This window comes from Asterias amurensis, chromosome 1 (genome assembly GCF_032118995.1).
Source record: "Asterias amurensis chromosome 1, ASM3211899v1".
Taxonomy (NCBI): Eukaryota; Metazoa; Echinodermata; class Asteroidea; order Forcipulatida; family Asteriidae; genus Asterias; species Asterias amurensis.
The window spans coordinates 3,351,634-3,366,549 of record NC_092648.1 but is presented as its reverse complement, the minus strand read 5'-3'; the positions used below and the strand labels follow the sequence as shown (position 1 = coordinate 3,366,549).

The 14,916-nt window shown below is 40.3% G+C and overlaps 1 long non-coding RNA gene across 1 annotated transcript; it reads right to left on the bottom strand.

The window, feature by feature from the left end:
- Window positions 1-819: 819 nt before the first annotated feature.
- On the bottom strand, window positions 820-4,840 carry LOC139940291 (uncharacterized). Its single transcript, XR_011786438.1, has 4 exons — window positions 4,501-4,840; window positions 3,539-3,656; window positions 3,182-3,300; window positions 820-2,295 (listed from the first exon to the last, which is right to left on the bottom strand). It is a non-coding gene; the product is annotated as an uncharacterized lncRNA (long non-coding RNA).
- Between the last annotated feature and the right edge of the window lie 10,076 nt (window positions 4,841-14,916).

Genomic DNA, 14,916 nt, shown 5'->3' with positions numbered 1-14,916 from the left:
ATCACCATACATTGCCAAAAGTTTCCAGTCACAACTACTGCCATGCTAAAGCAACCATGTCTTATAATATTGGATTACGTAAATTCACAGTGAAGTTTGTTGCTGCAAGCTTGAAAAAGGCGTTTTAACTTTAAATCTATGTACAAGATAATGAGTTGGACATAAAGTATCATGATGTACAAAAGTTGTACGTAATAGTATAAGTCTCACATACGATTTAATAAGTCATACATATCAAATAAATCATATGTATGTAAATTAGTCATATGTATGAGATACTAAATTATACGTACAAAGTGGTCAGTTGTACATGATACATGAAAAATAGTACACAAGACCTTGTGTACATATAATAGATACAAAAGGTAATAACTCATGTGTACGCGAAGTGACCCGTACACAGTACATGAGTTATCATTAATAATGTGTAATAGTTAGACTGCAAATAGCAGCTAACTATAGAGTCATACGCCTGAGCAGGAAGTCAGGCATATGAAACAATGACAAACTAACCATCTTGTACAGTGATTTCAGAAAAACTTAACTTTGCAACATAATTTTTGTGTTAGAATTTACTTAACTTTTTGTCTTAATACAGTCCCAAATGGCCACATTCACCTTTTGAAATAGTCTCTTTTGGTTGTAGTGTAAATACCACTAGATCTTTTCTTAAATGTTCTTATCTAAAATCACTTTTTGGATTTAAGGAGAGAGTGATATTGATTACAGGTCTTTGAGCAAAAGTTTCACATTGTTGGTTTAAATCAAAGTGCACCCCCCCCCCCACACCCAACATCACTGGACAGAAGGCTTTTTTTACTCAATGGGGGACTTTCGTGACGCTTTGGTGGCAGCAGACCTACCAGGTAAAATCCTTTGTTCACGGTAATGTGCGCACGCTCAGAACTACATAAACAATGAAATTTACCGGGTAAGTCTGCTGCCACCTAGCGCCTCAAAGTCTCCCATTGGTATTAACTAATAGTCATTGAAGAAATAACTAAGTAGGATTCTTATGCTAACTTCTTTACAAAGCTTAGATCAATGAATGATTTTCCTATTGTAGTTTAAAGGCACTGGACATGTTTGGTAATTGTCAAAGATTAGCATTCTCACTTGGTGTATCCCAAAATATGCATAAAATGATTAATCTGTGAAGATACTGGCACATTTGGTCAACTGCAAGTAAATAAACACCCTTGTTGCACGAACTTTGTGCTCTTTTAGATCCCTGAGAAAGAAATCAGGCCTGAAGTCTTTCGCAGATTCAAATATTTTAGTGAGTAATTAACTTTTTTCTAAAACATTAATACCCACAGAGAGTTGGTTTTTTTTCAGTGTTTTATACTATCACCGGCTCTCCATTGCTGTTACCAAGTAAGTTTATTATGCTAATTAATATTTTGAGTAATTACCAAACATGTCCATGGCCTTTAACTGCACATTAAAGACACACGTTGCCTTGGATCTGGCGCTTTTGCCGGTAAAAAGTGCTTGAAACATTTATTAAGAGACAAAAATGGTTGGAAAGAGGTTCTAAGAAGTATGCCTGTGTGGTTTCCTGTTTGCTTCATGAACTAACACGGTCCGCCATTTTGTGGAGTCAAAAGATTTGTTCCACAAAATGGCGGACCATGTTACATTAGTTCACAAAGTAGAACCACACAATTGCAAGGCGAAATTGTGTAGATCAATCAAAACACTCAATCGAAGGTAAAACGTGTCTCCTTAAAATTTTTCCCATGGGGTCTTTTCTGCCTTTCTTATGCAGTTTCCAAAAGGAAACAAAATACCAGAAACGCACTTTTTTGACCAGAAAATTAATTTGAGAATTTGTTGAAACATTTATTAAATTACTTTTTTCAACTGCATTCTGAATGGCAGAAAGACCCAGAGGAGGCAAAAAATAGATACAATTTCTCCAGGGCCCAATTTCATAGAGCTGTCTAGCGGCCAACTTTGTGCTTACTGTGCATGTTTCCATTTCATAGCGCTGCTATTAAACTGTAAGCACAAAAAAAGTTACGCTAACCTTTTGGTGCTTACTGTGAAAAATGAATGACGTAACAATACAAAGCAAAGGTGTATACGCAAGATGACTGCCTAACTTTTTGCTAACCCGTGAACTACGCTTATGCTTTAGCAAATTTTTCTGCTACATTAAGCACAAAAATTGCTTGCCATTAGTGCTATGAAATTGGGTCCAGGTTTGTCCTCAAGCAGCAGAAAGCAACTGAGAAGATCAAGACGGCACTCTGATCATCATGCGGGAGATAATCTTGAAACTAGGAGTCTCTGTGAAAGAAATGGAGAAACAAGACGAGTGAACTTTGAGCCTGATTAAGAAACAGTGCAATTTAAAGAAATCGCAATAAATAACCCAAAAAGACTAAAGACTTGAATTTTGTTTTAAAAGGAAAATAGCCAAACACAGCAGTACGCATACTTTTAAAAGGTGAAACAACAAGTCAAAGTGAAGGTAAAATTTGAAAAAAAGGGTTCCTTTTCGAAAAACCAAAACCCCCAAACTATTTAAAAATAGGGGTGAGGCGATCAATCAAAATGAGTCTTTTTTAGACCAGGGTAATTAATAAATATTTTTTACATTGATCAATGCTTTAATACTGTTAAATCCCATATTGATACCACTTTTGGTTCGAAATTTGTGGAAGTACAAACAGCGAAGTATGCAAAAGATTATTTTCTTTCCATGCTAATTTCAACCCCTTTTGGATGTTATTTGTCAAAAGGAAGTTGCCCCCCCCCCAAAAAAAAAAAAATAAGACATTTTGGCATTTAAATATAAACAAACATATTTTTGAAAATTGTATGCTTTTATTGGCATGTTTTGACTTGTTTCTTCATTCTGATATTTCCGACAAATGACCCATTTAGTGTGTAAGCATCACATGGTGCGTTTGATTAGCTTCACCGGGTCGACTGTGCGGTGCTCATTCGAATGAGCCCCTGAGAAGAGCTAAACGAATGATCACTCGCCCTCTCGTGGTGACACCATGCACCTCGGGCCAGCCCCAAGTGACCCGTTCCACAAGCAGGGCACTTGGGGCTGACCCGAGTGAGCCCCTGGAATGACATCAAAGCCATTCGAATGTACCGGAAGCAGATCAGGGTCGACATGGGGAAGCTAATCAAACGCACCCACTGTTATCTTTAGTTTTACCTTTGAACATCTATCATGTATCACAAGAATGAAGACTCATCAACATCAGGGTCCCAGAGCACCATCTCCTTAGAAAAATGAAATCATCCCAGCTCCTTTATGCATCTTGTATCAAACTCCTGTGAACAAAATGAGGTACTTTGTTAGATTGTTAAATATTGTCTTTAAAACCAGAGGCGTATCCAGGACTTTCCAAACAGGTGCAAATCCAGGATTTTCCAAACAGGTGCAAATCCAGGATTCTCCTTTATTTCCGACCAAAAAAAAGGGGGGTCCGCACCTAAATTTAAAAGAGGAGGATGTTTCAGGGCAAACAGAAGAAGAAAACAAAACACTTGTTTTGAAAAGGAATTTTACCTTAAAGGATCACAGCAGTATGCCTACACATCCCACACATCGTAGTCTCATCAAAAGCACCAACTCCTTGGGTGAATGGCATCATCTCAGTTACTGGTCCTGAAAGCTCCACAAGTTACTGTGAATCAAATGAGGATACGTTTGGTAATTGTCAAAGACCAATAATCTCACTTGGTGTATCCCAACATATGCTTAAAATAACAAACCTGTGAACATTTAGGCTCAATTGGTCCTTGACGTCCAAGAGAAGCTTATGAAAGAAAAAAACATCCTCGTTGCACAACGTTGTGTGCTTTCAGATGCACAATTAAAGGCTTCAGGTGAAGTTTAGCATTATTTGAGCAAGTACCTCTCTCTCAAAATCTATGCTATTTCAGAGGGATTCGTTTCCTCACAATGTTTTATATTATAAAACCCCTTACAAATATTCTGCCTTTTCATTGGTAATGAGCGCGTCACATTAAATGTCTTAGTTTTACTAGAAAAGGGGGCCATGTGATAGTGCATCAGTCTGACGACTTTCACACAAGGTGCAGTACCTAGACATCTTTTTTAACCACCTCGAACCAAATCAGTTGTGCATCTGTGAGTCTGAAGTGTACGAGGATAATAAATAGTCTGTTGGGGTGTTATAAAACATATATTGACTGCTTTAACTCGTGCTATGGTTAAAACTCATGACTACCTCGGTGATCCCTGGACCGTTCCATTTCCCCTCGGCTGCGCCTCGGAAAATAGAATGCAGTCAATATTTGTATACTATCAAAGGCTCTCCATTGCTCGTTACTAAGTAAGTTTTTTTTGCCATCATAAACATTACACCGACAGAGTACAACTTACTTGGGTAAGTTACATTATCTAAGAGACAGGTCCTCAAAGCATCTCATGCCAAAGTGCTATGGCATAATGAGACATTGGTTTACTTAAAACAAATTCAAAGTAAAGAAATTCTTAAATTTTACCTTCTACAGCTGAATAGTACATCCTTCATGGTAAGGCAGGTGTAACAAGAAGCCAAACTCGTTGCATAGAGCATCACCTACTCACAGGGTAATCCCATCCAACCTACAAGTTCTTAAAAGCTAAAAAAAAAAAGGGAAATTGTTGTTTCAATAAAGGCACTGGACACTGTTTGTAACTAATCAAATAATTGTTAGCAAAACAAATTAATTGTACCAAGCAAAGGAGAGCTGTTCAGAGTAAAAAAAAACATTGTGAGACTGACTCTCTCTCTCTGAAATAACTTAGTTTTTGAGAAAGAGGTAAAATCTCTATCAAAATACAAATGACATCAGCTTAGCCTTTTAATATGCATCTAAATGCACACAGAGTAATGCAAAATAAGGCTATTTTTTCTTTTATTATTCTCTTGCAAACTATGACCAGTTCAGCCCAAACAGGTATATTATTCTATGCAGGTGTTTGGATGCACAAAGTGAGAATACTTGTCTTCGACAACTACCACAGGTATGTACCTTTGAAACATAAACACTAAAGAATGAAAATTACTTGAAAAAAAAACCAAATTCTTCCCTGCACAACTTACTTCAAGGATCATCATTACAGTACACATCTAGTTAACCACAATGAGGCAGAGACGGGTGTCATGAGAAGCAAACATCATTAACGTTGGATTGACGGAGCACCACCTTGCAGAGTAAAATGTCTGCAGAACAAAATGGTGCTATTGTGCTAAAACGGCCACATTGGAGTAGTTCATGGAAATTGCCCAGAACATCTTCGGCTTGATGTTAAGAAGATTTCAGATGATCAAGAACAGAAAGATCCTAGAGAAATGGAGACGACAGACCCATAATGGAGGAGGAATGTAATCTCCTTCTGAGCCAGAACAAAAATAAAGAAGAACGAGTTCTTGATGAAGATGAGTCTCAAGTTGAGACTCTTAGTATAATGAAGGTGAAGTTGGCCAGTAGGTCTGACATCTTGATGTAAAGAAGATTTCAGTTGATCAAGAAGAAGACAAAATTCCACAATAAATACTGTATGAAGAGAAGTCTGTTATGTGAACAGTGATCTGGTGATTGGAGAACAAAAAAGAAGTGCTGGATACAAAACTTACTGACGTCAAAGCCTTTCATGAAAATCTTGGAGGTAAAAGTTGAAGATAGAATGTAGGAGAACTGTCACCTTCTTCTGGGCCCTAACCAGGCACTGACAGATGTTGAGCCAGCTTAGCCCGGGGGTTGCAGTTTATATTGTCATACTCCAGGACAACATAGTTCCGACAGTGGGGGGGGGGGGGGGAGGGGGGGTAACGGTTTGTTTGTAGATAGAACACAGGCTTTTATTTGAAGGAGAACATTTGCATTCTTTTAACTTCAAGTCTCCATTTTGAACAAAAGAGGTACTCTTGTAATCAGTGCTACAGATATGCAGCAAAGAGTTCAAACTTATTGCAACAGAAACATGAAGAGAAAAAAACGAAGAAGAATATCTTCTTGAAGAAGACGCGATTTGAAGAGGACTTCAGTTATCCAACGAGAGAAAGATCCACAACAAAAAGAAGAAGATAGGCCCATAATGGAGGAGAACTGTCATCTTCTTCTGGGCCCTAACCAGGCACTGACAGATGTTGAGCCAGCTTAGCCAGTGGGTGCAGTTTATATTGTCATACTCCAGGACAACATAGTTCCGTCCGTGGGGGGGGGGGGGGAACAGTTTGTTTGTAGGTAGAACGTGGGCTTTTATTTGAAGGAGAACATTTGCATTCTTTTAACTTCAAGTCTCCATTTTGAACAAAAGAGGTACTCTTGTAATTAGTGCTACAGATATGCACCAAAGAGTTTAAACTTATTGCAACAGAAACATGAAGAGAAAAAAACGAAGAAGAATAACTTCTTGAAGAAGATGCGATTTGAAGAAGACTTCAGTTATCCAACAAGAGAAAGATCCACAACAAAATGAAGAAGATAGGCCCATAATGGAGGAGAACTGTCATCTTCTTCTGGGCCCTAACCAGGCACTGACAGATGTTGAGCCAGCTTAGCCTGGGGTGCAGTTTATAATGTCATACTCCAGGACAACATAGTTCCGTCCGTGGGGGGGGGGGGGGGGGGGTAACGGTTTGTCTGTAGATAGAACACAGGCTTTTATTTGAAGGAGAACATTTGCATTCTTTTAACTTCAAGTCTCCATTTTGAACAAAAGAGGTACTCTTGTAATCAGTGCTACAGATATGCACCAAAGAGTTTAAACTTATTGCAATAGAAACATGAAGAGAAAAAAACGAAGAAGAATAACTTCTTGAAGAAGATGGGATTTGAAGAAGACTTCAGTTATCTCAAAATAGAAAGATCAACCAAAAATGAAGAAGATAGGCCCATATTGGAGGAGAACTGTCATCTGCTTCTGGGCCCTAACCAGGCACTAACAGATGTTGAGCCAGCTTAGCCCGTGGGTGCAGTTTATATTGTCATACTCCAGGACAACATAGCTCGTCCGTGGGGGGGGGGGGGGGGTTACAGTTTGTTTGTAGGTAGAACGTGGGCTTTTATTTGAAGGAGAACATTTGCATTCTTTTAACTTCAAGTCTCCATTTTGAACAAAAGAGGTACTCTTGTAATTAGTGCTACAGATATGCACCAAAGAGTTTAAACTTATTGCAACAGAAACATGAAGAGAAAAAAACGAAGAAGAATAACTTCTTGAAGAAGATGCGATTTGAAGAAGACTTCAGTTATCCAACAAGAGAAAGATCCACAACAAAATGAAGAAGATAGGCCCATAATGGAGGAGAACTGTCATCTTCTTCTGGGCCCTAACCAGGCACTGACAGATGTTGAGCCAGCTTAGCCTGGGGTGCAGTTTATAATGTCATACTCCAGGACAACATAGTTCCGTCCGTGGGGGGGGGGGGGGGGTAACGGTTTGTCTGTAGATAGAACACAGGCTTTTATTTGAAGGAGAACATTTGCATTCTTTTAACTTCAAGTCTCCATTTTGAACAAAAGAGGTACTCTTGTAATCAGTGCTACAGATATGCACCAAAGAGTTTAAACTTATTGCAATAGAAACATGAAGAGAAAAAAACGAAGAAGAATAACTTCTTGAAGAAGATGGGATTTGAAGAAGACTTCAGTTATCTCAAAATAGAAAGATCAACCAAAAATGAAGAAGATAGGCCCATATTGGAGGAGAACTGTCATCTGCTTCTGGGCCCTAACCAGGCACTAACAGATGTTGAGCCAGCTTAGCCCGTGGGTGCAGTTTATATTGTCATACTCCAGGACAACATAGCTCGTCCGTGGGGGGGGGGGGGGGGTTACAGTTTGTTTGTAGGTAGAACGTGGGCTTTTATTTGAAGGAGAACATTTGCATTCTTTTAACTTCAAGTCTCCATTTTGAACAAAAGAGGTACTCTTGTAATCAGTGCTACAGGTATGCACCAAAGAGTTTAAACTTATTGCAACAGAAACATGAAGAGAAAAAAACGAAGAAGAATAACTTCTTGAAGAAGATGCGATTTGAAGAAGACTTCAGTTAACCCAAGAAAGAAAGATCCACCAAAAATGAAGAAGATAGGCACATAATGGAGGAGAACTGTCATCTTCTTCTGGGCCCTAACCAGGCACTGACAGATGTTGAGCCAGCTTAGCCTGGGGTGCAGTTTATATTGTCATACTCCAGGACAACATAGTTCCATCCGTGGGGGGGGGGGGGTAACAGTTTGTTAGTAGGTAGAACGTGGGCTTTTATTTGAAGGAGAACATTTGCATTCTTTTAACTTCAAGTCTCCATTTTGAACAAAAGAGGTACTCTTGTAAGCAGTGCTACAGGTATGCACCAAAGAGTTTAAACTTATTGCAACAGAAACATGAAGAGAAAAAAACGAAGAAGAATAACTTCTTGAAGAAGATGCGATTTGAAGAAGACTTCAGTCATCCCGAAAATAGAAAGATCCACACAGCAATGAAGAAGATAGGCCCATAATGGAGGAGAACTGTCATCTTCTTCTGGTCCCTAACCAGGCACTGACAGATGTTGAGCCAGCTTAGCCTGGGGTACAGTTTATATTGTCATACTCCAGGACAACATAGCTCCGTCCGTGGGGGGGGGGGGGGGGGTTACAGTTTGTTTGTAGGTAGAACGTGGGCTTTTATTTGAAGGAGAACATTTGCATTCTTTTAACTTCAAGTCTCCATTTTGAACAAAAGAGGTACTCTTGTAATCAGTGCTACAGGTATGCACCAAAGAGTTTAAACTTATTGCAACAGAAACATGAAGAGAAAAAAACGAAGAAGAATAACTTCTTGAAGAAGATGCGACTTGAAGAAGACTTCAGTTAACCCAAGAAAGAAAGATCCACCAAAAATGAAGAAGATAGGCACATAATGGAGGAGAACTGTCATCTTCTTCTGGGCCCTAACCAGGCACTGACAGATGTTGAGCCAGCTTAGCCTGGGGTGCAGTTTATAATGTCATACTCCAGGACAACATAGTTCCGTCCGTGGGGGGGGGGGGTAACAGTTTGTTAGTAGGTAGAACGTGGGCTTTTATTTGAAGGAGAACATTTGCATTCTTTTAACTTCAAGTCTCCATTTTGAACAAAAGAGGTACTCTTGTAATCAGTGCTACAGGTATGCACCAAAGAGTTTAAACTTATTGCAACAGAAACATGAAGAGAAAAAAACGAAGAAGAATAACTTCTTGAAGAAGATGCAATTTGAAGAAGACTTCAGTTATCTTAAAATAGAAAGATCAACCAAAAATGAAGAAGATAGGCCCATATTGGAGGAGAACTGTCATCTTCTTCTGGGCCCTAACCAGGCACTGACAGATGTTGAGCCAGCTTAGCCTGGGGTGCAGTTTATATTGTCATACTCCAAGACAACATAGTTCCGTCCGTGGGGGGGGGGGGGTAACAGTTTGTTAGTAGGTAGAACGTGGGCTTTTATTTGAAGGAGAACATTTGCATTCTTTTAACTTCAAGTCTCCATTTTGAACAAAAGAGGTACTCTTGTAATCAGTGCTACAGGTATGCACCAAAGAGTTTAAACTTATTGCAACAGAAACATGAAGAGAAAAAAACGAAGAAGAATAACTTCTTGAAGAAGATGCGACTTGAAGAAGACTTCAGTTAACCCAAGAAAGAAAGATCCACCAAAAACGAAGAAGATAGGCACATAATGGAGGAGAACTGTCATCTTCTTCTGGTCCCTAACCAGGCACTGACAGATGTTGAGCCAGCTTAGCCTGGGGTGCAGTTTATATTGTCATACTCCAGGACAACATAGTTCTGTCAGTGGGGTGGGGGGGGGGTGTAACTGTTTGTTTGTAGGTAGAACATGAGCTTTTATTTGAAGGAGAACATTTGCATTCTTTTAACTTCAAGTCTCCATTTTGAACAAAAGAGGTACTCTTGTAATCAGTGCTACAGGTATGCACCAAAGAGTTTAAACTTATTGCAACAGAAACATGAAGAGAAAAAAACGAAGAAGAATAACTTCTTGAAGAAGATGCAATTTGAAGAAGACTTCAGTTATCTTAAAATAGAAAGATCAACCAAAAATGAAGAAGATAGGCCCATATTGGAGGAGAACTGTCATCTTCTTCTGGGCCCTAACCAGGCACTGACAGATGTTGAGCCAGCTTAGCCTGGGGTGCAGTTTATATTGTCATACTCCAGGACAACATAGTTCCGTCCGTGGGGGGGGGGGGGGTAACAGTTTGTTAGTAGGTAGAACGTGGGCTTTTATTTGAAGGAGAACATTTGCATTCTTTTAACTTCAAGTCTCCATTTTGAACAAAAGAGGTACTCTTGTAAGCAGTGCTACAGGTATGCACCAAAGAGTTTAAACTTATTGCAACAGAAACATGAAGAGAAAAAAACGAAGAAGAATAACTTCTTGAACAAGATGCGATTTGAAGAAGACTTCAGTTATCCCGAAAATAGAAAGATCCACACAGCAATGAAGAAGATAGGCCCATAATGGAGGAGAACTGTCATCTTCTTCTGGTCCCTAACCAGGCACTGACAGATGTTGAGCCAGCTTAGCCTGGGGTGCAGTTTATATTGTCATACTCCAGGACAACATAGTTCTGTCAGTGGGGTGGGGGGGGGGTGTAACTGTTTGTTTGTAGGTAGAACATGAGCTTTTATTTGAAGGAGAACATTTGCATTCTTTTAACTTCAAGTCTCCATTTTGAACAAAAGAGGTACTCTTGTAATCAGTGCTACAGGTATGCACCAAAGAGTTTAAACTTATTGCAACAGAAACATGAAGAGAAAAAAACGAAGAAGAATAACTTCTTGAAGAAGATGCAATTTGAAGAAGACTTCAGTTATCTTAAAATAGAAAGATCAACCAAAAATGAAGAAGATAGGCCCATATTGGAGGAGAACTGTCATCTTCTTCTGGGCCCTAACCAGGCACTGACAGATGTTGAGCCAGCTTAGCCCGTGGGTGCAGTTTATATTGTCGAACTCCAGGACAACAGAGCTCCGTCCGTGGGGGGGGGGGGGGTTACAGTTTGTTTGTAGGTAGAACGTGGGCTTTTATTTGAAGGAGAACATTTGCATTCTTTTAACTTCAAGTCTCCATTTTGAACAAAAGAGGTACTCTTGTAATCAGTGCTACAGGTATGCACCAAAGAGTTTAAACTTATTGCAACAGAAACATGAAGAGAAAAAAACGAAGAAGAATAACTTCTTGAAGAAGATGCGACTTGAAGAAGACTTCAGTTAACCCAAGAAAGAAAGATCCACCAAAAACGAAGAAGATAGGCACATAATGGAGGAGAACTGTCATCTTCTTCTGGGCCCTAACCAGGCACTGACAGATGTTGAGCCAGCTTAGCCTGGGGTGCAGTTTATATTGTCATACTCCAGGACAACATAGTTCCGTCCGTGGGGGGGGGGGGGGGTAACAGTTTGTTAGTAGGTAGAACGTGGGCTTTTATTTGAAGGAGAACATTTGCATTCTTTTAACTTCAAGTCTCCATTTTGAACAAAAGAGGTACTCTTGTAAGCAGTGCTACAGGTATGCACCAAAGAGTTTAAACTTATTGCAACAGAAACATGAAGAGAAAAAAACGAAGAAGAATAACTTCTTGAAGAAGATGCGACTTGAAGAAGACTTCAGTTAACCCAAGAAAGAAAGATCCACCAAAAACGAAGAAGATAGGCACATAATGGAGGAGAACTGTCATCTTCTTCTGGTCCCTAACCAGGCACTGACAGATGTTGAGCCAGCTTAGCCTGGGGTGCAGTTTATATTGTCATACTCCAGGACAACATAGTTCTGTCAGTGGGGTGGGGGTGGGGGGTGTAACTGTTTGTTTGTAGGTAGAACATGAGCTTTTATTTGAAGGAGAACATTTGCATTCTTTTAACTTCAAGTCTCCATTTTGAACAAAAGAGGTACTCTTGTAATCAGTGCTACAGGTATGCACCAAAGAGTTTAAACTTATTGCAACAGAAACATGAAGAGAAAAAAACGAAGAAGAATAACTTCTTGAAGAAGATGCAATTTGAAGAAGACTTCAGTTATCTTAAAATAGAAAGATCAACCAAAAATGAAGAAGATAGGCCCATATTGGAGGAGAACTGTCATCTTCTTCTGGGCCCTAACCAGGCACTGACAGATGTTGAGCCAGCTTAGCCCGTGGGTGCAGTTTATATTGTCGAACTCCAGGACAACAGAGCTCCGTCCGTGGGGGGGGGGGGGGGTTACAGTTTGTTTGTAGGTAGAACGTGGGCTTTTATTTGAAGGAGAACATTTGCATTCTTTTAACTTCAAGTCTCCATTTTGAACAAAAGAGGTACTCTTGTAATCAGTGCTACAGGTATGCACCAAAGAGTTTAAACTTATTGCAACAGAAACATGAAGAGAAAAAAACGAAGAAGAATAACTTCTTGAAGAAGATGCAATTTGAAGAAGACTTCAGTTATCCAACAAGAGAAAGATCCACAACAAAATGAAGAAGATAGGCCCATAATGGAGGAGAACTGTCATCTTCTTCTGGGCCCTAACCAGGCACAGACAGATGTTCAGCCAGCTTAGCCTGGGGTGCAGTTTATATTGTCATACTCCAGGACAACATAATTCCATCCGTGGGAGGGGGGGGGTAACAGTTTGTTAGTAGGTAGAACGTGGGCTTTTATTTGAAGGAGAACATTTGCGTTCTTTTAACTTCAAGTCTCCATTTTGAACAAAAGAGGTACTCTTGTAATCAGTGCTACAGATATGCAGCAACAGAAACATGAAGAGAAAAAAACGAAGAAGAATAACGTCTTGAAGAGGATGCGATTTGAAGCAGACTTCAGTTATCCAAAAATAGAAAGATCCACACAGCAATGAAGAAGATAGGCCCATAATGGTGAGAACTGTCATCTTCTTCTGGGCCCTAACCAGGCACTGACAGATGTTGAGCCAGCTTAGCCTGGGGTGCAGTTTATATTGTCATACTCCAGGACAACATAGTTCCGTCAGTGGGGAGGGGGGAGGGGTAACGGTTTGTTTGTAGGTAGAACATGGGCTTTTATTTGAAGGAGAACATTTGCATTCTTTTAACTTCAAGTCTCTATTTTGAACAAAAGAGGTACTCTTGTAATCAGTGCTACAGATATGCACCAAAGAGTTTAAACTTATTGCAACAGAAACATGAAGAGAAAAAAACGAAGAAGAATAACGTCTTGAAGAAGATGCGACTTGAAGAAGACTTCAGTTATCCCGAAATAGAAAGATCCACAAAAAAATGAAGAAGATAGGCCCATAATGGAGGAGAACTGTCATCTTCTTCTGGGCCCTAACCAGGCACTGACAGATGTTGAGCCAGCTTAGCCCGTGGGTGCAGTTTATATTGTCATACTCCAGGACAACATAGTTCCTTCAGTGGGGGGGGGGGGGAGGGGGGGGGTGTAACGGTTTGTTTGTAAGTAGGACACGAGCTTTTTTTGAAGGAGAACATTTGCATTCTTTTAACTTCAAGTCTCCATTTGGAACAAAAGAGGTACTCTTGTAATCAGTGCTACAGGTATGCACCAAAGAGTTTAAACTTATTGCAACAGAAACATGAAGAGAAAAAAACGAAGAAGAATAACGTCCTGAAGAAGATGCGATTTGAAGAAGACTTCAGTTATCCAAAAAAAGAAAGATCCACACAAAAATGAAGAAGATAGGCCCTTAATGGAGGAGAACTGTCATCTTCTTCTAGGCCCTAAGCAGGCACTGACAGATGTTGAGCCAGCTTCGCCTGGGGTGCAGTTTACATTGTCATACTCCAGGACAACATAGTTCCGTCGAATGCTTGTCATCCCGCCACCTGACAAGCTCGCCACCAACAAAACCGCCCCCTGCAGAGTAGCCCCCTACCCGGCTCGCCCCAGGTTGAAATAAAGTCGCCCCCTTGCAATGTCGCTCCCTAACAATGTCACCCCCTAGCAAAGTTGCACCCTGACAATGTCGCCCCCAGCCAATGTCACCCCCTAGCACAGTTGCCCCCAGATGTTGTTCAGAAAATAATTGAGGCTACAATAACTATGGTCAAAAAACATAGTTGAAACACTTTCAGAAAAAGTTCTGCATGAAGTAATGTGCTTGTGGAAGGTCTAACCCTAGCCCTAAACCTGACCCTAACCCTAACTCTAACACTAACCCTAACCCTAACCCTAACTCTAACCCTAACACTAACCCTAACACTAACCCTAACACTAACCCTATTCCTAACCCTAACCCTTAACTATTTTCTGGGGGCGACTTTGCTAGGGGGCAATCTTTGGCTGGGGGCGATATTGTCAGGGGGGCGACTTTGCTAGGGGGCAACATTGTTTTGGAGCGACATTGTCAGGGGGCGACTTTGTAACAGTTCGGGGTGAGCCGGTTAGGGGGCGACTTTGCCAGGGGCGACTTTGTTTGGGGCAAGCTTGCTAGGTGGCGAGATGACCAGCCCCCGTTCCATCAGTGGGGTGGGGGGGGGTACTGGTTTGTTTGTATTAAGAACATAGGCTAACATTTGAGGAGATTATTTGCATTTTTTCCTTTAACTTTTCATTTTAAGCAACAGAAACTTGAGAAGGAAAAAACGTAGAAGAATGAGTTCTTGAAGAAGATTAGTCTCAAACTGAGACTCTTAGTATACTGAAGGAGAAGTTGCCCAGTAGGTCTGACATCTTGATGTAAAGAAGATTTCAGTTGATCAAGAAGAAGACAAAATTCCACAATAAATACTGTAAGAAGAGAAGTCTGTTATGTGAACAGTGATCTGGTGATTGAAGAACACGAAAGAAGTGCTGGATACAAAACTTACTGACGTCAAAGCCTTTCATGAAAACCTTAGAGGTAAAGGTTGAAGATAGAATGTAGGAGAACTGTCATCTTCTTCTGGGCCCTAACCAGGCACTGACAGATGTTGAGCCA